At 44.3% G+C, this 21,333-nt stretch overlaps 2 protein-coding genes and 1 pseudogene across 6 annotated transcripts in view; 1 reads left to right on the forward strand and 2 right to left on the reverse strand.

Annotated features, from left to right (window-relative positions):
* LBHD2 (LBH domain containing 2) overlaps window positions 1-21,333 on the reverse strand; it is a 151,720-nt gene that overhangs the window by 35,755 nt on the left and 94,632 nt on the right. The window lies entirely within an intron of this gene.
* CDC42BPB (CDC42 binding protein kinase beta) overlaps window positions 1-21,333 on the forward strand; it is a 135,733-nt gene that overhangs the window by 3,521 nt on the left and 110,879 nt on the right. The gene's annotated exons all lie outside the window — the stretch shown is intronic.
* Window positions 12,032-12,777, reverse strand: LOC126959428 (60S ribosomal protein L13-like; annotated as a pseudogene).

Below are 21,333 nucleotides of genomic sequence, written 5' to 3' on the forward strand. Positions count from 1 at the left end.
TATAAAAATGTAAAAATTAGCTGGGCATGGTGGCGCACACCTGTGGTCCCAGTTACTCTGGAGTCTGAGGTGGGAGGATCACTTGGGCTTGGGAGGTCAAGGCTTCAGTGAGCAGTGATCGTGCCACTACACTCCAGCCTGGGCGACAGAGTGAGATCCTGTCTTAAAAATAAATAAAATATTATTATTTTTGGCTCATATTTTCTTATCACCACAGTGGTTGCATGGGACAAGAGTCATTTCAACTTTTTTTTTTTGAGATGGAGTCTCACTTTGTCACCCAGGCTGGAGCGCGGTGGCAAGATCTCAGCTCGCTGCATGCTCTGCCTCCCAGGTTCATGCCATTCTTCTGCCTCAGCCTCCCAAGTAACTGGGACTACAGGCACCTACCACCATGCCCGGCTAATTTTTTGTTTTGTTTTGTTTTTTGAGACGGAGTCTCGCTCTGTCACCCAGGCTGGAGTGCAGTGGCGTGATCTCGGCTCACTGCAAGCTCGCCATTCTCCTGCCTCAGCCTCCCGAGTAGCTGGGACTACAGGCCCCGCCACCACGCCTGGCTAATTTTTTCTATTTTTAGTAGAGACAGGGTTTCATTGTGTTAGCCAGGATGGTCTCCATCTCCTGACCTCGTTATCCACCCACCTCGGCCTCCCAAAGTACTGGGATTCTAGGCGTGAGCCACTGCGCCCGGCTGAATTTTTTTGTGTTTTTAGTAGAGACGGGGTTTCACTGTGTTAGCCAGGATAGTCTCGATCTCCTGACCTCGTGATACGCCTGCCTCGGCCTCCCAAAGTGCTGGGATTGCAGGTGTGAGCCACCGCGCCTGGCCGAGTCATTTCAACTTTCATTGTAGGTTTTTGTCTTTAATTTTCCTATAGCTTGATTGGTTTCCTCTGTGAAATCTTGGACCTTAATGCTGTGCTTTGCATGTATATTTCTTTTCTTTTTTTTTTCTTTTTTGAGACGGAGTCTCACTCTGTTGCCCAGGCTGGAGTGCAGTGGTGCGTTCTTGGCTCACTGCAAGCACCGCCTCCCGGGTGCAAGCAGTTCTCTGCCTTAGCCTCCCAAGTAGCTGGGACTACAGGCACCTGCCACCATGCCTGGCTAATTTTTGTATTTTTAGTAGAGATGGGGTTTTACCATGTTAGCCAGGCTGGTCTTGAACTCCTGACCTCATGATCCACCCGCCTTGGCCTCCCAAAGTGCTGGGATTACAGGCATGAGCCACCATGCCCAGCCTTGCATGTATATTTCTTTATGCTATTTTTGAAAATATCTTGATACATTTGAAGGAACATATAAAACACTTTATAGTTTCCAAATGTAAATAGTAACAAATACGGACAACCCAATGAGATGAATTTGTTGTCTTTCATCTTTGTCATATACAAATACTGTCTCATGTGTTAAATATTTTTCCCACATCTTATTTGTAACAGCTAGTGTTGCATTTGGATGGAGCTGATGTTTGAAATCCTAGCCTATGGGCATTGGACAGGCCCCAGTGGTCTTCTGCCCTGGCTGCTGTGTGACCTGCAGACCAGGACGGAGGCCTCCGGGTTGATGCTGGTGTGGACACGCGTCACAGAGGCAGAACATGGGTTTCCAGTTCCCCGTCCGGGGCATCTTCTCTTGAGATGTGCTTCCTCTTCATGAATAGAATTAATCCTCCCAGTCTTCTGGGTGGTTCCTCATTTGTGGCTTTTCTCACCAGGAGTGTGACAGTATCTTCTCAGAGTCCTCCTCCATGGATGTGAATGCCTGTAGCTGTTAGTGTGGGGATGGCCAGCCCAAGGTGTGAGTGGGATGACACCACCGAATTTAATAAGTAAGGATTAACTGACACAGTGCTAAACATCTCATAATAAACAGTGCTAGGATTACAGGCGTGAGCCACTGTGCCTGGCTCAGATACATTTTATCTTAATGATTTCTCTGGATAGAATGTTTGCATAACATGGGAACACTTTTTAAAATAATAGACTTAAGAAATAGATCTTTTGAGTAAGATCTGAATTATAGGGAAATATTAGGATTGCATGATAAAAATTAGGTTATAATATAATTTAGATCATGTAGGTTCTATGGTAGCTGTTTGATACTGACTGTAATAGCATGAGATGGGACAGCTGAAACCATTAAACATTAACAACCCAGCTCTATCTTTTCTGTCTTAAAACTGCAGGCCGGGTGTGGTGGCTCACACCTGTAATCCCAGCACTTTGGGAGGCCAAGGTGAGTGGATCAGGAGTTTGAGACCAGCCTGGCCAACAAGGTGGAAACCCATGTCTACTAAAAATTCAAAAATTAGCCGGGTATGGTGGCACGGGTAGTCCCAGCTACTCGGGAGGCTGAGGCAGGAGGATCTCATGAACCCAGGAGGCGGAAGTTGCAGTGAGCTGAGATTGCGCCACTGCACTCCAGCCTGGGCAACAGAGCAAGACCCTGCCTCCAAAAAAGAAAAACCCCTTCCTTCCATGGCAGTTGGGCTTTACAAGTGAACAGCATCTATCTTAAATCTAGATTTCAAAGAAATAAAATTGGATTTGAAGAAATAGTTCTCACTTCAGGATACCACTGTGTGAGCTACCTGAAAAATTAAAATGTGCAGTGAATTGTCCTTCAAGCAAAATACTCAAATGCATGTAAATTACAGAACTCACAACACTGCAGGGTTGACAGAGAGCACCTCTGCTTGCCTCCACCCTCCCTCTTGTCGCCAAGCCAGGTGCCCTTAGATATCTCCTGTTTGTGCTGACATTAGTGATGCTGGATAAACAGGCAGGCACACAGGACTGTTAATTCCAAACTATATTAAATACAGTGAAACTGTCAAATGCTTTTCTCTGAAAAGAGACAGAAAGCTTTTTTTTTTTTTTTTTTTTTTTTGCTGGAAGAGACCAAAAACAATGTTACCATGTAATCTCCTCCCAAAACATACCTGTTAGTCCTATGACATAATACCTATTAGTCCTTGACCACGTTTGTTTTATTCTTAGATTCTTAGTGTTATGGGACGACAGTATATTATGGTTACCTTAAATTTGTGTGAGAAGCTCACGGAAAGGCTCTCTTGCTGATGGGAATAGATGAGAGGGAACACACACTCCTTAAATCTAAAATGAGAAGTGTTTTGGCAGTGTGAACTGTGTGTAGTAACCTTTCTTCCCCGCCCCCCCACCCCCAATAGACTAGCCACTAACTAGGAGATAAAGGTCAAGTTTCAGTTTGATTTTAAACAATCTGTGTTGGGGGTTAGGTTTTTGCTTAGTTTTATTGATTGGTAGGTAACTGTGGCAACAAAATTGTTTTTTGATTAAAACCGCAAAAAGAATCGATATGTAATAGAGAACTTTGGATTTTTGTTTTTCTTAGGAATTAGACATTCAAAGATAACTTTGAATGGAATGATATAATTTCATTCAAATTCTGTCCTTGGATTGGAGCCTCTTTGGAGAACACTTGGGACCTACTGTAAGGTGATTCCCAGTGTTAATTTAGATGATGATTTCCCTGACCTCCAAAATCGCAGAGTCGTAGGTTGGAAGACTGTTAGGAATTTTTTTTTCCCCCCAAGACAAGGTCTTGCTCTGTTACCCAGGCTGGAGTGTAGTGACTCTATCATGTCTCACTGTGGCTTTGACCTCCCAGGCTCGGGCAGTCCTCCAGTCTAAGCCTCCTGAATAGCTGGGACTATGGGCATGCACCCCTACACCTGGCTAATTTTTTATTTTCTGTGGAAACGAGGTCTTGCTGTGTTGCCCAGGGTGGAATTGAACTCAGGCTCAAGTAATCCTCCTACCTTGGCCTCCCAAATGTTGGGATTATAACCTTGAGCCACTGCGCTCCGCTGTGTGAGGAATTTGGGGAGGTCGTATGAACCTGCCCTCCAGCCTGCTCCCCGCTCCCCTTGGGTAAACTAGGTTCTGAGCATTTTCCCTAACTGTTTCTGGAGGAGCTGCCCTCTAACCAGCATTTCTTTCCTTCACAGGACTGTGATCAGCCTCAAGCCTCTTTGCAGGTGCCTGCTTTGAAATATCTTTATTTTATTTTAGCCCTTTCTTTCTATTCTCATTGTTAGTGACCTAGCTAAAGCTCTCAAGTCCTCAGGCCTAAATGAATGCCTTTCCCACTTGAAGTTTTAAATACCTCTGCCAGATCAGTCTCAAACTCTCTTCAATCACTTCACCTTTCCAAAACTGCAATGCCTTCATATTTTGTTGCCTTTAAAATAAAAAGTTTGATATCCACAAGTCAGTATTAGAATTTGAAATTGACCCCAAAAGACGCATCTAATATTAGTTTTAGAAGTTAAGGTTATGGCCAAGTGCAGTGGCTCATGCGTGTAATCCCAGCACTTTGGGAGGCCAAGGTGGGCGGATTACAAGGTCAGTAGTTTGAGACCAGCCTGGCCAACATGGTCAAACCCCATCTCTATTAAAATACAAAAATTAGCCGGGCTAGTGGCGCACACCTGTAATCCCAGCTACTCAGGAGGCTGAGGCGGGAGAATCACTTAAACCCAGGAGGTAGAGGTTGCAGTGAGCTGAGGTCGTGCCATTGCTCTCCAACCTGGGCAACAAGAGCAAAATTTTGTCTCAAATTTAAAAAAAGTTAAGGTTAACAACACTTCCCACCATGCCCCGTGGGGTGATTTTCTTTAAATATAGTTTAGCTTTTATCAATGTAATGCATTTACTTAGTTTTGGAAACCAAGCAGTACTACTGGGTTGTCATGCAAGATAGCAGTCCTTCTACCAGTTGCTTGCTCTGCGCTCCAACTTCCCACAGACTGCCACTTTTAACTCCTCTGTTTCTACTTATCATTTTAGTTAGGATCACATTTAGCTGCCAGTAATGGAGAACAAAGTGACAGTGACTTAAATAAAATCAGGTTGATTTCTCTCACGTGAAGTTGACGTGTCCGCAGTCAGCGCCGGTTGGACGGCCTTGCTCCAAGAAGCCTCCGGGGCTGTGGCCTTTTCCCACCCTCAGGCCACCATCTGAGACGGTGGCCATCCCACCCTCCTTCAGCCAAGCAGGCCGAGGGTGGGCTGTTACTATACAAGAACCATGGATATTGGTGGGTGCTGAGCAATGCCTGCCTTAAATTTCATGTTTCTGTATAGTATGCTGGTACTGCTAATTTCTGATTTTTCCATTTTAGACATTGTCTGCTGACTTCTGCTGTAGAAGAGGCTTTAGAACTGTTCTACATTCTCCCTCCGCTGCTTGAAACACATTCACCCCTTGCTCTTTTTCTGTGTCCCAAATATGTTTATATAATTTTGTTTAAATTAATATTCAGTGTCTACACTGTTTTTATTAGGTAACTGTCTTCACAGCTAAGCCATGTAAGATACAATTTACTAAGGGAAATATTTTTCTGTTATTGGAATGAACTTTCTTTCTTTCTTTTTTTTTTTTCTTGTAATAATCTCATGGAGTAAATTTTTGGTTTTTTTTTTTTCTTTTTGGAGACAGAGGCTCACTCTGTTGCCCAGGCTGGAGTGCAGTGGCATGATCTCAGCTCACTGCAGCCTCTGCCTCCCAGGTTCAGGTGATTCTCCTGCCTCAGCCTCCCGAGTAGCTGGGATTACAGGCACCCACCATCACGCCTGGCTAATTTTTGTGCTTTTAGTACAGATGGGGTTTTACCATGTTGTCCAGGCTGGTCTTGAATTCCTGACCTCCAGCAGTCCACCCGCGTTGGCCTCCGAAAGTGCTAGGATTACAGGAGTGAGCCACTGCTCCCGGCCGGATTTTCTTTAGTTTGGTTTTCAGTGTACAGTCATGAATTTAGTGCCAGACGTTTAATTAGAACTCCTCCATTAAACACCTCAAATAATCTTATCACCTTCATCCCTTCCAGACCTGCCACTTCTCTGTTTCAGCCTGGGCTGTGTGTCCTGCAGGCCTGCTACTGAGCAGTCCTTGGAGTGCTTTTCATTCCTTGCAGGGATTATTTGTGTCTCTTTCCTCTGTTGAATTCCCTTTTCTGGATTCTGTGTCTTTTATCTTTCGGTGGAGTGAATCTTCTAGTAGCTTCCTGAGAAAGAATTCATCGGAGGTAGATTTTTTGAACCAAGTCTGTCTGAAAATGCTCTTTCTTTTGTTTTTTGTTTGTTTGTTTGTTTTTGGGAGATGGAATCTTACTCTGTTGCCCTGGCTGGAGTGCAGTGGCGTGATTTGAGCTCACAGGAACCTCTGCCTCCCAGGTTCAAGTGATTCTCGTGCCTCTGCCTCCCGAGTAGCTGGGATTACAGGCGTGCATCACCATGCCTGGCTACTTTTTGTATTTTTAGTACAGACAGCGTTTTGCCATGTTGGCCAGGCTGGTCTTGAACTCCTGCCTCAAGTGATCCGCCCACCTCGGCCTCCCAAAGTGCTAGGATTACAGGCATGAGCCACTGTGCCGGGCCTTGTTCTGAGTTTTTAAGGAAAGGTTCTCAACTTTATCCTCTAGTTTTTACATTGAATTTTTGTTTGTTTTTGTTTCTGTTTTTGTTTTGAGACAGAGTCTCGCTCTGTCACCGAGGCTGGAGTACAGTGGCGTGATCTTGGCTCACTGCAACCTCTGCCTCCCAGGTTCAAGCAGTTCTCTGCCTCAGCCTCCCGAGTAGCTGGGATTACAGGTGTCCTCCACCGTGTCCAGCTAAATTTTGTATTTTCAGTAGAGATGGGGTTTCACCATGTTGGCCAGGCTAGTCTTGAACTCCTGACCTTGTGATCCACCCGCCTCGGCCTCCCAAAGTGCTGGGCTTACAGGCATGAGCCACCGTGCCCAGCCAAGAACACTTAAAAATGAAACATACAATGTCAGAAACCAAAATTCAATGTAAGGCTGGATGTGGTGGCTCATGCTTGTAATCCCAGCACTTTGGGAGGCCAAGGCAGGTGGATCACCTGAGGTCAGGAGTTTGAGACCAGACTGGCCAACATGGGGAAACTCCGTCTCTACTAAAAATACAAAAACTAGCCGGGCATGGTGGCCGGTGCCTGTAATCCCAGCTACTCTGGTGACTGAGGCGGGAGAATCGCTTGAACCTGGGAGGCGGAGGTTGCGGTGAACTGAGATCACGCCACAGCACTCCAGCCTGGTTGACAGAGAGCGACTGTCTCCAAAAAAAAGTGTTGTTGTTCTCAGTCTTCCTTTTTATAACATCCTCTTTCTGTTTCATGAAGGCAATGTGTTTTAGACACATTTCTCTTTGTTTAATGTTTTATTGATTCCTGCACACGTCTGTTATGTAGATGTTTCCCTTTGCCTCCTATCTTGTCTGTTTCCTGCTCGTTCTTTTTCACCTGTTTTCTACTTTGGTCATTCTCTTTGTTAGAGGCGTCTCTCTGAAAATCTGGTGATTATTGACTGTGTTTCCATGATTTTGAGTCGGCCGATTGGAAACTCCCTGTATGCATGGGGCAGACTTTAAGTGTTGAGTCTCACCATCAGGAAATAGAGCGTGGACCCTGCCAATTTGAGGGCCACTGCCAGAAGTTAGTGATAGAATTCTTTATTTTGGGGCTGTAGGTCTCCCCAGGGAGAAGTTTCCGGTCTCCTGCTTGGGGTTTATGGGGTGGGGGGCATAGCTGTCGGTTTCTGGTAAGGTGGCTGAGGTGGAGGAGGGCTGCTGGGGGAGGATCTAACTGCTTTTCCTGTGGACTTGAAGTGCATGCTCTTTTCTGCCCATTAACCACAGGCCTTCAGCCATCTCAGCGCCTCTTCTCATTCCCCAGTCTCGTTGCCTGCTGCCCAGTTAAGTTCTGGTTTTCTGGCTTTGCTGAGTTAGATACCACTCATCGGTTTGCTTTTTCCCTCTGTGCAAAATTGTGTTGACATTTCTAGTCTGCTGTCGTCCCTTGTCATTCACTTAGCAAATATTTTTTAAGGACTTAAGATGTGCTAGGCATTGCAGCAGTGAAGAAAACAAAATTCCTGTTCTCCTGGAGCTCATGTCGTCCTTGAGGCTCTGTGGCGGTGTGATCATGTGCCGCCGTGGTTTCCAGGTGGGCGAGACGCCCCAGCTCTAACCTCTGCACAAAATGAGGGTATAGTTCCTCTTTGTTTTGATTTGGATATGTTGCTGTTTCTGTTCTTACACTTACTTACTTGAAAGAGTCCCCCATGAGTAGAAGGAGGAAATGGGATGAGGGGAGAGCAGGTTTTTCTCGTAACTGCACAAGCATTGGAGGAGAGAGGAGAAGGGGGTTACGAGACTGTGAAGAAGCAGGGAGTAGCTGAAGAAAGTGTTGAAAGGGGAAAAACGGTGGCTGGACAGCGCCTGCTCCTCGGGGCTGGGAGGGTACAGGGGTCCCTGTGGAGACCATGTGATGTGGGGATGTTCACAGCTGGACTTTTGTGACTCCGGAGTTGCCTGTAGAAACTTCATCTTTCTGGAAATGTCATAGAGCTGTGTTTAACCTCCAGAGCTTTTGGTATCTAGGAAATCACCCATTGAAAATAGACCAGAGCAGAATAAGAAATATTCTTACCCCTCATCATTCTCTAGTGAGACACAAAGGTGACTAGAACTCCCTTACCACAGCATCCGAAACAGCACTTCAGCGCCCTTGCTGTTGTACTTCACCCTTGTTAGTGTGAAATCATTGAATTAAAATAATTCAATCTGTCACTTTGTTTAAAAAACTTAAATTGATGAGCTGAATTTATTTTTCAGCGTTTCTTTATTTTAGAGACAGAGTCTCCCTATGTTGGCCAGGCTGGTCTTGAACTCCTGAGCTCAAGGGATCCTCTTGCCTCGGCCTCCCAAAGTACTGGGATTACAGGTGTGAGCCACCACACCCGACCCACCTTATACTGTAATTTGAAATACCATTTCTATTGACCCTTTACTATTGAGAAAGATGTTGATTTTATTAGTGGTTATGCAGCAATCCTTAAAGGTTAATTTTGGAGGCCAGGCATGGTGGCTCAACGCCTGTAGTCCCAGCACTTTGGGAGGCCCAGGTGGGAACATTGCTTGAGCCCAGGAGCCTGAGCAACATAGTGAGATCCCTGTGTCTACAAAATTAAATTTAAAAAATTAGGGCCGGGCGCAGTGGCTCTCGCCTGTAATCCCAGCACTTTGGGAGGCTGAGGCAGGCAGATCATGAAGTCAGGAGATCGAGACCATCCTGGCCAACATGGTGACCCCATCTCTACTAAAAATACAAAAAATGAGCTGGGCGTGGTGGCGCGCACCTGTAGTCCCAGCTACTCGGGAGGCTGAGGCAGGAGAATGGTGTGAACCCGGGAGGCGGAGCTTGCAGTGAGCTGAGATCGTGCCACTGCACTCCAGCCTGGGTGACAGAGCGAGACTACTCCGTCTCAAAAAAAAAAGCTGGCTGTGGTAGCAGGCACCTGTAGTTCAGCTACTCGGAAGACTGAGGCAGGAGAATGGTGTGAACCCGGGAGGCGGAGCTTGCAGTGAGCCGAGATCACGCCGCTGCGCTTGAGCCTGGGCGACAGAGCGAGACATGGTCTCAAAAAAAAAAACCAAAAAGAAAAGGTAGCTGGCTGTGGTCATGTGCGCCTGTAGTTCATCTACTGGGGAGGATTGGTTGAACCCAGGAGGTTGAATCTGAAGTGAGCTATGATTGCACCACTGCACTCCAGCCTGGGCAACAGAGTGAGACTCTGTCTCCAAAAAGTAATAATAATAAATTTGCAGCTCTGTCTTAAATAGATGTTTGTTTTCTAACCCGAAGTATTTGAAACCAAATTGTTGAAAAGTCTTTGTTTATTGATAGAACAGCTTTCGGATGTACCTTTAAAATGAAACTGGATTCAAATATGTGGGAAATAATGTCTGACTAGCAGCAAATTGAGAAGTTACTGGAAATGCTCTATTTCCAGTTTTACCAATTAATTAAGGTGTCAGGGATGACATTGCTATTATATGGTATCAGAACAAGAAATATTTCTCAAAACATCAGACATGATTTTATGTAACCAAAATGAGAAGCCTGGATATATTTCCTTCTACAAATATTTAGTTATTTTTTTAAAAAGCAAGATTTGTGTTTATGAAATTTTGATAATCCTTGTGACATAATATGTTAGGAGGATTTTTAAGCAGAAACCAGCTGTCAGCAATATAGAGAAACTTAAATTGAATTATACTGCTGATAGTTTATTTATTTTAGTGAAGAAGAAAGGCTTCTCTACCATTTACAATTACCAGATAATTTCTTTTTTCCTGTTGTTGTTTTTTAGTAACAGCTTTATTGAGGTTCAAGTCATGCATGATTTACCTGCCTAAAGCATACAGTTCAGTGTCGGTGTATTTTAGTATATTCATCAAGTTGTGCAACCATCTCCGCCGTCACCACCAAAGGAACCCTGTACTCTTTCGCTGTCACCCCCAACTCTACCCCTACCCCAGCCCTGAGCAACCACAAATCTGTTTTCATTATATATCTGCTCGTTCTGGATATTTTCTGTAAGTGGCATCATATAATATGGGTCTTTCCTGACTGATGCCATGTTGTCAAGGTTCGTCTCGTGTTGCAGCATATGTAGTGCGTCATCCCTTTTTATGGCCAGATAATACTCTGTTGTGTGGACAGCCCTCATTTTTTTATCCATTCATCAGTTGATGGACATCTGTTTTTTTTTTTTTTTTGAGACAGAGTCTCAATCTGTCGCCCCGGCTGGAGTGCAGTGGCCGATCTGAGCTCACTGCAAGCTCCGCCTCCCGGGTTTATGCCATTCTCCTGCCTCAGCCTCCCGAGTAGCTGGGACTACAGGCACCCGCCACCTCGCCCGGCTAGTTTTTTGTATTTTTAGTAGAGACGGGGTTTCACCGTGTTAGCCAGGATGGTCTCGATCTCCTGACCTCGTGATCCGACCGTCTCGCCCTCCCAAAGTGCTGGGATTACAGGCTTGAGCCACCGCGCCCGGCCGATGGACATCTGTTTACCTTTTGTTTGTTTATTTGTTGTTTTTTTGTTTTTTTGTTTGTTTTCAGAGTCTTGCTCTGTTGCCCAGGCTGGAGTGCAGTGGTGTGATCTTGGCTCACTGCAACCTTCGCCTCTTGGGTTCAAGCAGTTCTCCTGCCTCAGCCTCCCAAGTAGGTGGGGTTACAGGCGTGCGCCACCACACCCGACTTACTCCTGTATTTTTAGTAGAGGCGGTTGTTGGCCGCCTGGTTGGCCAGGCTGGCTCAAACCCCTGACCTCAGGTGATCCACCTACCTGGGCCTCCCAAGTAATTTTTGTTTATTTTTTAATAACGATGCTGTGAACATTAATGTACAAGTTTTTGTGAGACACATGTTTTCATTTCCCTCGAGCGAATACCTCGGAGTGGAATTCCTGGGTCCTGTGAAGGCTCTGTGTTGAGCATCCTGAGGAACTGCCAGGTTGTTTTCTACAGTGGTCTGCGTTCCCGCCAGCCGTCCACAAGGGTTCCAGTTTCTCCACGTCCTTGACAACGCTTGTTATTTTCTGACTTAAAATTCTAACCGTCGTAGTGAGTGTGAAGTCGTTTCTCATTGTGGTTTTGATTTGCTTTTCCCTAATAGCGAATGTTGTTGAACATCTTTTCATGTGTTAGACATTTGTATATCTTCGGGATAAGTGTCTATTCAAGTTGTTTACTCATTTAAAAAATTGGGTTGTTTTGGCCAGGCACAGTGGCTCACGCCTGTAATTCCAGCACTTTGGGAGGCTGAAGTGGGCGGATCATGAGGTCAGGAGATCGAGACTATCCTGGCTAACACGGTGAAACCCCATCTCTACTAAAAATACAAAAAAATTAGCCGGGCGTGGTGGCAGGCGCCTGTAGTCCCAGCTACTCTGAGGCAGGAGAATGCAATGCAAGAGAATGACATGAAGAGGCAGGAGAATGACATGAACCCGGGAGGCGGAGCTTGTGGTGAGCCGAGATCGCGCCACTGCACTCCAGCCTGGGCGACAAAGCGAGACTCCGTCTCAAAAAAAAAAGAAAAAATTGGGTTGTCTTTTTGTTGAATTTTAAGAGTTCTTTGTATATACTAGATAGAAGCCCCATATTGGACATAAGATTTTCAAATATTTTCTACCATTTTGTGGGTTGTCATTTCACTATCTTGATGGTAGCCTTTGAAGCACAGGTGTTCTTCATTTTGATGAAGTCTAATTTAACTTTTTTTTTTTAAACTGCTGATTTATTACAAGTCCCCAGGAGGGCTTCATTTTTTGTTTTCAACATCCTGTTCTTCAGCTTCCTTGTCTCTTTTTGCCCGTATGCCAAAGAGCCGGGCGTCGGCATGGACCGTGTGGAGACTAGCAAAGGCTTTGAGATTCTTCTCCTCAGTGATGACTTGGGCTTTCTCCTTCTCACATTTGGGATGGGCATGACCGGCCCTGTCAGCTGGGTGACCAGTTTCAGTTCTTCAGCAGAACTGTCTCCCTTACTGGGGGCCGAGGGCTTCCTGGGGAAGAGGATGAGTTTAGAGTGGTGCTCCTTCAGCCACAGCACCTTGGCCTGCAGGGACTCAGTGGACTCATTGGATCCACAGAGATGCCAATGGTCTTGTGAATGCTGGCCACCCTGAGCTCCTCCAGGCTGCAGCCGCGGCCGGTGCACACCTTGGTGTGAATACTGCTTCGTGCAGCACCACACGATGGGCCGGATGGGTCCTGACGCGGTGTGCAGGGCAACGTGGGGCACTTTGGCTTGCCTGGCCTTGCATCTGCGGATCTTCCGGGCAGGCTGGTTGAACCACGTGGCCATGTGCCAGCTGCCAGTCCTTGTGGAAGTAGAGCTTTCATGCCATTCTGGCTGGGCGCCATGGCTGCCTAGAGCCCTTCTGCACAGGAAAACAAATTTAACTGTTTTTTGTTGTTGTTTTTTTTGTGTCATATCTAAGAATCCATTGGCAATGCAAATTCACAAAGTTTCGTACCTGTGTTTTCTTTTACACCTGTGTTTTCTTCTGAGTTTTTTAGTTTCAGCATTTACATTTAGTTCTTTGATCAATTTTGAGTTAATTTTTGACATGAGGTAGAGGGGTTACATTCATTCTCTTGCATGCAGAGGGGTTACATTCATTCTCTTGCATGCAGATATCCAGTTGTTCCAACAACGTTTGTCGAACAGACTATTCTTTCCCCTGTTGAATGGTCTTGAAATCCTTGTCAAAATCAGTTGACCATAAATGTATGAGTTTCTTTCTGGACTCTCAGTTGTATTCCATTAATGTATATGTCTGTTCTGATGCCAGTACCACACTGTCTTCATTACTTACATAGTAAGTTTTCAAATCAGGAAGTATGAGTCCTCCAACTTTGTTCTTTTTCAAGATTGTTTTGACAATTCTTTCTAAGTTCTTTGAGTTTCCATATGCATTTTAGGATCAGCTTGTCAGTTTCTGGTAGCAAGCCAGCTGGGATTCTTGTAAGGATTTCATTGCATCTGTAGGTCAATTTGGGGAGTATTGCCATCTTAACAATATTAAAAACTCTTGTCCCACGAACATAAGATGCCTTTCCACTTATTTAGATCTTTTAAAATTCAAAAAAAAGGACGGCTGTGGTGGCTCACGCCTGTAATCCCAACGCTTTGGGAGGCCGAGGTAGGCGGATCACCTGAGGTCAGGAGTTCAAGACCAGCCTGGCCAACATGGTGAAAACCTGTCTCTACAAAAATTAGCTGGGCGTGGTGGCAGCCGCCTGTAATCCCACGTACTCGGGAGGCTGAAGTGGGAGAATCGCTTGAACCCGGGAGGTGGAGGTTGCAGTGAGTGAGGATCACGCCACTGCACTCTAGCCTGGGTGACAGAGCGAGACTCCGTCTCAAAAAATATAATAAATTAGATTTTAAAAAAAAGTTTCATAGTTTTCAGAATGAGAGTTGTTTAGTTTTCTTTTTAATTGGGGTAAAAATATATAAAAATTTGCCACTTTAACTGTGTGTTTTTTTTTTTTTTTTGAGATGGAGTCTTGTGCTGTCACCCAGGCTAGAGTGCAGTGGCGCAGTCTTGGCTCACTGCAACCTCTGTCTTGCAAGTTCAAGCGATTCTCCTGCCTCAGCCTCCCAAGTATCTGGGATTACAGGCACTCGCCACCACACCCAGCTAATTTTTGTATTTTTAGTACAGACAAGGTTCCACCATGTTGGCCAGCTGGTCTCAAACTCTTGACCTCAGGCGATCCACTCACCTCAGCCTCCCAAAGTGTTGGGATACAGGTGCGAGCCACCACGCCTGGCCACTTTATCTATTTTTAAGTGTTCAATTCAGTGGCATTGATTACATTCACAGTGCAGGGTAAGAGTTTCTTAAATTTATTCCTGAGGTAAATTGATTTTTATATATTGATCTTATATCCCGCAAAATTGCTGAACTTTTTAATTAGTTTTAATAGCTTTTTTAATGAATTCCTTAGGATTTTTACATAAAAAGACACATAAATTTTATATATAAAATTATCTCTGAATGCAGATAGTTTTGCTTCTTCCTTTTCAACTTGGATACCTTTTATTTCTTTTTGTTGCCTACTTGCCCTGCCTAGTACCTTCAGTACAGTGTAGAGTGGAAATAGCACTAGTGGGCATTCTTGTCTTTCTTCTGACCTTAGGGAGAGAGCATGTAACCTTCACCATTAAGTATGGCATTAGCTGTGGGTTTTCATAAATGCCCCTTTTCAGGTTGAGAACGTTTCCTTCTATTTCTAGTTTGTTAAGTTTTTGCCATGAAAAAGGGTGTTGGACTTTGTTGTGATTTTTCTGCATCCATTGAGATACTTGTGTGACTCATTTTTTTCTATTGATATGGTGTATTGCATTAATTGGTTTTTGTTTGTTGAACCAACCTTGCATTCCTGGGATAAATCCTGCTTGATCATGGTGTATAATTCTTTCTCCATGTTGGTGAATTTAGTTTGCTAGTATTGTATTTTGTTGAAGATTTTTGCATCTGTATTCATAAGGGAAATTGAGTCTAGTTTTCTTTCCTTGTATGTCGTTTTGTTTGTTTGTTTGGTATCAAGGTAATACAGGCCTTATAGAATGATTTAGGAAGCGTTCTCCTTTTTCTGGACGAGTTTGTGAAGAATTGGTAATAACTCTTACTTAAATGTTTGGTAGATGCACCTGTGAAGCTATCCAGCTTTCTTTGTGTGTTTTGGATTGCTAGTTCAATCTTTGTACCTGTTGTAGATCTATTAACATTTTCTCTTCAAGAGTCAATTTTGGTAGTTTGTGTCTTTTTATAAATTTGTCCATTTCACCTAGATTATCTAATTTGTTGGCATACGATTGTTCATGGTTTTTCTTAATAATCTTTATTTCTATTAATGTCAGTAGTAATGTCCCTTCTCTTATTTCCATCCTAACAATTTGAGTTGCTGCTTTTTTTTTTTCCTTCCTCAATCTCAAAAAAAGGGTTAAAATTGTACATTTTATGTTACATATATTTTACCATAATAAAAGGTAATTGTAGCCTGTAATCCCAGTACTTTGGGAGGCTGAGGTGGGTGAATCGCTTAAGTCCAGGAGTTCAAGACCAGCCTGGGCAACATAGTGAGACCCCGTCTCTACAAAAAAAAAAAAAAAATAGAATAATTAGCTGGGCATGGTGGTGCTCACCTGTAGACTCAGCTACTCAGCAGGCTGAGGTGGGAGGATTGCTTGAACCCAGGAAGTGGAGTTTGCAGTAAGCTGAGATCACGCCACTGCATTTCAGCCTGGGAACAGGGTGATACTGTGTCTCAAAAAATAAAAAGTAATTGTAAGTAAGAGTACTTGAGATCCATCCACGTGATTGGGAATAGCCGCAGCTTAGTTCCTTGTGGTTATTGTGTAGTGTGCACTGTATTCTCATCCCTCTCTTTATCTCTCCACTCCTGATGGACATCTGGGTTGCCCGCTTTGGGGCTATTAATGAGTGCTGTGACCAGAAGTTGTTTTGGCTTTTAAAATCCTTTTTTTTTTTGAGATGGAGTCTCGCTCTGTTGTCTAGGCTAGAGTGCAGTGGCGCAATCTCAGCTCACTGCAAGCGCCGCCGCCTCCCTGGTTCACGCTATTCTCCTGCCTCAGCCTCCCGAGTAGCTGGGACTACAGGTGCCCGCCACCACGCCGAGCTAATTTTTGTATTTTTAGTAGAGACGGGGTTTCACCATGTTTACCAGGATGGTCTTGATCTCTTGACCTCATGATCCGCCCGCCTCGGCCTCCCAGAGTGCTGGAATTACAGGCATGAGCCACTGCGCCTGGCCGGTTTTTAAAATTCTTTCAAAACTCCTCTCCAGATAGCTCTTGGGCCACCTCCCTTAGCTTTGGGCTTTACAAACGTCCTTGGAGGGTGGTCGTAGGTCAGCTGAGGTGCAGTTTTCTGTGATTTGGGATTGCCTCTTATACCATGTATTTGAAAGTATCAGAATACCAATCACAAAAAGTGCGTTGGGCAAGTACTATTTTAATTTTAATTTTTTTTAATTATGAAAATAAGCCTGAGCAACATAGCAAGACCCCAGTTCTACAAATTATACAAAAATTAACTGGGCATGGTGGTGCACACCTGTAGTCCTGGCTGCTCGGGAGGCTGAGATGGGAGGATTGCTTGAGCCTGGGGAGGTCGAAGCTGCAGTGAGCTGTGATTGTGCCACTGCACTCCAGCCTGGGTGACAGAGTGAGACCCTGTCTAAAAGAAAAAGAAAAGTGTGCTCATGATAAAATAAATTCAAGCAGTACGAGAAGTAAGTATGCCATGAAGAGTGAAAGTCTTCCCCGAAGTTATTATAATTGTCTTGCTTTTTTATTTTAAAGCATATTCTAGTCTTTTCCCATTAAAATTGAATGTTACTTTGAAAGATTGTTTTAAATATTAAAAATCAATTTTGATTAGTCTAAAAGTCTGAGACGGCCAGACGTGGTGGTTCACACCTATAAGAGGTGGGCAGATTGCTTGAATCCAGCCTGGGCAGCATGGCGAAACCCTGTCTCTACAAAAAACACAAAAATTAGCTGGACATGGTGGTGTGGGCCTGTGTCCTAGCTACTCAGGAGGCTGAGGCAGGAGAATTGCTTGAGCCTGGGAGGTCGAGGCTGCAGTGAACCATGATTGTGTCACCGTACTCCAGCCTGGGTGACAGAGCCAGACTTTATCTCAGTAAATAAGTAAATAAAATAAGAAGTCAAGACTTTTAATGAGAAATTAATGTTGAAATGTGGTTGTTGCATGTATGAAGAGAACTGTGATTTTTGTCTTTCTCTATTTTTTATTGTTTATATTGACATACATACTATAGAATCATATGTGCATTCCCAGAATAAAACACACTTAGCCATGACATTTTATTCTCTAACTGCACAGTTGAGCCTGTCGTATGCATGTTTTTTTATTTTTTTAAATTTGTATTTCTAAATGAGGAGTAGTCTGTAGATAGTCTGTGGTTTTAACTTGTATATGTTATCTATGGAATATTTTGGTGTCAGAATTACTGTAGTTTTAGGAAAAATTATGAAGCTTTCAGTCTTCTGGTCAAGAATATTTTATTTTATTTTTATTTTTGGAACAGAAGTACAGTGGCATAATCACGGCTCACTGCAGTGTTGACCTCCTGGGCTCAGGTGATCCTCCCACCTCAGCATCCCCAGTAGCTTGGACTCCAGGTGCGCGCCACCACACTTGGCTAATTTTTGTATTTTTGTACAGATGCGGTTTCGCTATGTTACCCAGGTTGCTTTCGAACTCCTGAGCTCAAGCGATCTCCTGCCTTGGCCTTCCAAAGTGGTCGTGTATTACAGGTGTGAGCCACTGCGCCTGGCCTTATTTTATTTTATTTTATTTTATTTTTATTTTTATTTTATTTTATTTTTTTTTAATTTTATTTTTGAGAGAGAGTCTCACTCTGTTGCCCAGGCTGGAATGCAGTGGCACAATCTCTGCTCACTGCAAGCTCCACCTCCCGGGTTCATGCCATTCTCCTGCCTCAGCCTCCCAAGCAGCTGGGACTACAAGCAGCTGCCACCACATCTGGCTAATTTTGTTGTATTTTTTGAAGAGACAGGGTTTCACCTTGTTAGCCAGGATGGTCTCAACCTCCTGACCTCGTGATCCGCCCGCCTTGGCTTCCCAAAGTGCTGGGATTACAGGTGTGAGCCACCGCGCCTGGCTGCCTGGCCTTATTTTTAGTATTTTGTAGAGTGGAGGTCTTACTGTGTTGCCCAGGCTGGTCTCCAATTCCTGGGCTCAAGTGCTCCTCCTGCCTGGCAGGCCTCCCAAAGTGCTGGAATTATAGGTGTGAACCACCATGCCTGACCCCTGAAAAATATTTTAGAGAGTGAAATTTTAAAGTATTCATTTATAAAACCACTTGAACTGGGCGTGGTGGCTCACGCCTGTAATCCCAGCACTTTGGGAGGCCGAGGCAGGTAGATCACCTGAGATCGGGAGTTCGGGACCAGCCTGACTAACATGGGGAAACCCAGTCTCTACTAAAAATACAAAATTAGCTGGGCATGGTGGTGCATGCCTGTAATCCCAGCTACTTGGGAGACTGAGGCAGGAGAATTGCTTGAACCTGGGTGGTGGAAGTTATGGTGAGCTGAGGGTCACCATTGCACTCCAGCCTGGGCAACAAAAGCGAAACTCCGTCTTAAAAACAAAAACAAAAAGTATAGAATTAATTGCTAGTTGCCCCTATTGAATGGTGGTATTTTTGAATACTGCTAGATCCTCAGTTGATCAGATTTTATAGTTTTTCTCCAATAGTATTTTAATAATAATTGGTTTGTAATATAAATAAAAACTTCGTTTAATATTAAGGAAAGAAACTTTAAAAATCCAGGCTATTCTGAATTAGTTTCAATTTCATAGTCTCCTCTACATCCTTTTTTTTTTTTTTTTTGAGACAGAGTCTCACTTTGTCGCCCAGACTGGAGTGCAGTGGCCAGATCTCAGCTCACTGCCAGCTCCACCTCCCGGGTTCACGCCGTTCTCCTGCCTCAGCCTCCTGAGTAGCTGGGACTACAGATGCCCGCCACCTCGCCCGGCTAGGTTTTTGTATTTTTTAGTAGAGACGGGGTTTCACCATGGTAGCCAGGATGGTCTCAATCTCCTGACCTCGTGATCCGCCCGTCTCGGCCTCCCAAAGTGCTGGGATTACAGGCTTGAGCCACCGCGTCCGGCCCCCCCCCCTTTTTTTTTTTTAAATGGAGTCTCACTCTGTCACCCAGGCTGTAGTGCAGTGGCACAATCTCAGCTTACTGCAACCTCCGCCTCCCAGGTTCAAGGGATTCTCCTGCCTCAGCCTCTCGAGTAGCTGGGATTATAGATGTGTATCATCATGCCTGGCTAATTTTGTATTTTCAGTAGAGACGGGGTTTCACCATGTTGGCCAGGTTGGTCTTGAACTCCTGACCTCAGGTAATGTGATCCACCTGCCTCGGCCTCCCAAAGTGTTGGGATTACAGGCGTGAACCTCCATGCCCAGCCTCAGCATCCCTTTTCTTAACAGTTTATTTTTTTCCCGGCTATGGTAATTCCTGTCATCGATTGTATTGCAAGTTTAGTGATGTTTAAAATACTGCATTTATAATTTGAGAGAAATATTCTCAGTAAAATGAACGTTAAATGTTTTCATTTTTACTGTTTTTTAAATGTGTGTTTTTAAAATGAGATAAGGTCTCACTATTTTGCCCAGGTTCATCTCAAACTCCTGGCCTCAAGGGATCCTCTCACGCAGCCTCCCAAAATGCTGGGAATAGCCATGAGCCATCATGCCTGGCCTTAAATGTTTTTAAAAATAAAGTTTGGTATGGAGAATTGTAACTGCTTCTTGTTTGTCCTACAGCGTTCTCCAGTACCACATTTGAAAGGAAGACTTAGATAAACATTTTAACAGTAAGAGAGTCGCCACCATAGACTTTTTGAAAGTCCAGTCAGCCCAAAGGGCCTGCATCAATCAGATGCAGGAGATGGAGACAGATATGTTAGGCTGGATCCTGAAGCCGTTCACCATGGCAGCTTTGTAGAATCCGCACAGAAGTTCTACCAGCTCATAAAACTGCTTTATGACCCAGAAGGAATGCCAGCAATAAAACAAATGCACTCATGGCAAATATACCAGGCGTGGGGCTGATTTTCCTGCGGCGATGCATTTCCAATGAGGAAACTGCTGTGTAGTTTGGGGCAGGAGCTTGTAGTGGTTTGGATTCAATCTTCCTGTTTTGAGTATTTGTAAAAGGAAACTAATTTTTCAGAAACTTCTAGCCAGTATCCCATGTCACTCAGCTGTCCTCTATTTAGGTATTATTGAAAATAGTGATGAGCTCATGTATGAAACTGTCATTCTTCCTTTTTTGGAGTATCGTGAGTTTTTCATATGGAGGTATTTGTGTAATGAGTATTAATAAAAGTGATAGTAATTGGTAATATTTTCTATTCAAATTTCAAAGTTTAAAATTTCAAATAGGAAATTTCAAATACATTTAGAAGTAGAGCGGCTGAGCACAGTGGCTCACACCTGTAATCCCAGCACTTTGGGGGGCCGAGGCAGGTGGATCACGAGGTCAGGAGATCGAGACCATCCTGGCTAATAGTGAAACCCCGTCTCTACTAAAAATACAAAAAAATTAGCTGGGCATGGCGGCAGGTGCCTGTAGTCCCAGCCGCTCGGAGGCTGAGGCAGGAGAATGGCATGAACCCGGGAGGAGGAGTTTGCAGTGAGCCAATCGTGCCACTGCGCTCCAGCCTGGGCAACAGAGTAAGACCCCGTCTCAAAGCAAACAAAACAAAAAAACCAAAAAAGTAGAACATATAGAATAATGAACGCCCAGTTTCAACAGTTATCAACTCACAGTCAGTTGTATTTCACTTTTATCCCCTTTCCCCCAAAAGGATTGTTTTAGGAAAATCCCAGAAATCTGTCATCTCATTTGTAAATATTTCGGGATGTGCCTCAAGAAGATGAGGGTTTTTTTAAAAAACATAGCCATAATAATATGACACTGAAAAAAATAGCAGTAATTTCTCAATATCATAAGATAGTCATTGTTTAAATTTCCCTTTTTTTTTTTTTTTTTTTTTTTTTTTTGAGAAGGAGTTTCGCTCTGTCCCCTAGGCTGGAGTGCAGTGGCATGATCTCGGCTCACTTCAAGCTCTGCCTCCCGGGTTCACGCCATTCTCCTGCCTCAGCCTCCCACGTAGCTGGGACTACGGGTGCCCACCACCACACCCGGCTACTTTTTTGTATTTTTAGTAGAGACAGAATTTCACCGTGTTAGCCAGGATGGTCTCGATCTCCTGACCTCGTAATCTGCCTGCCTCGGCCTCTCAAAGTGCTGGGATTACAGGCGTGAGCCACCGTGCCAGGCCTAAATTTATTTATTTATTTATTTATTATTAT

This window comes from Macaca thibetana, chromosome 7 (genome assembly GCF_024542745.1).
Source record: "Macaca thibetana thibetana isolate TM-01 chromosome 7, ASM2454274v1, whole genome shotgun sequence".
Lineage (NCBI taxonomy): Eukaryota > Metazoa > Chordata > Mammalia > Primates > Cercopithecidae > Macaca > Macaca thibetana.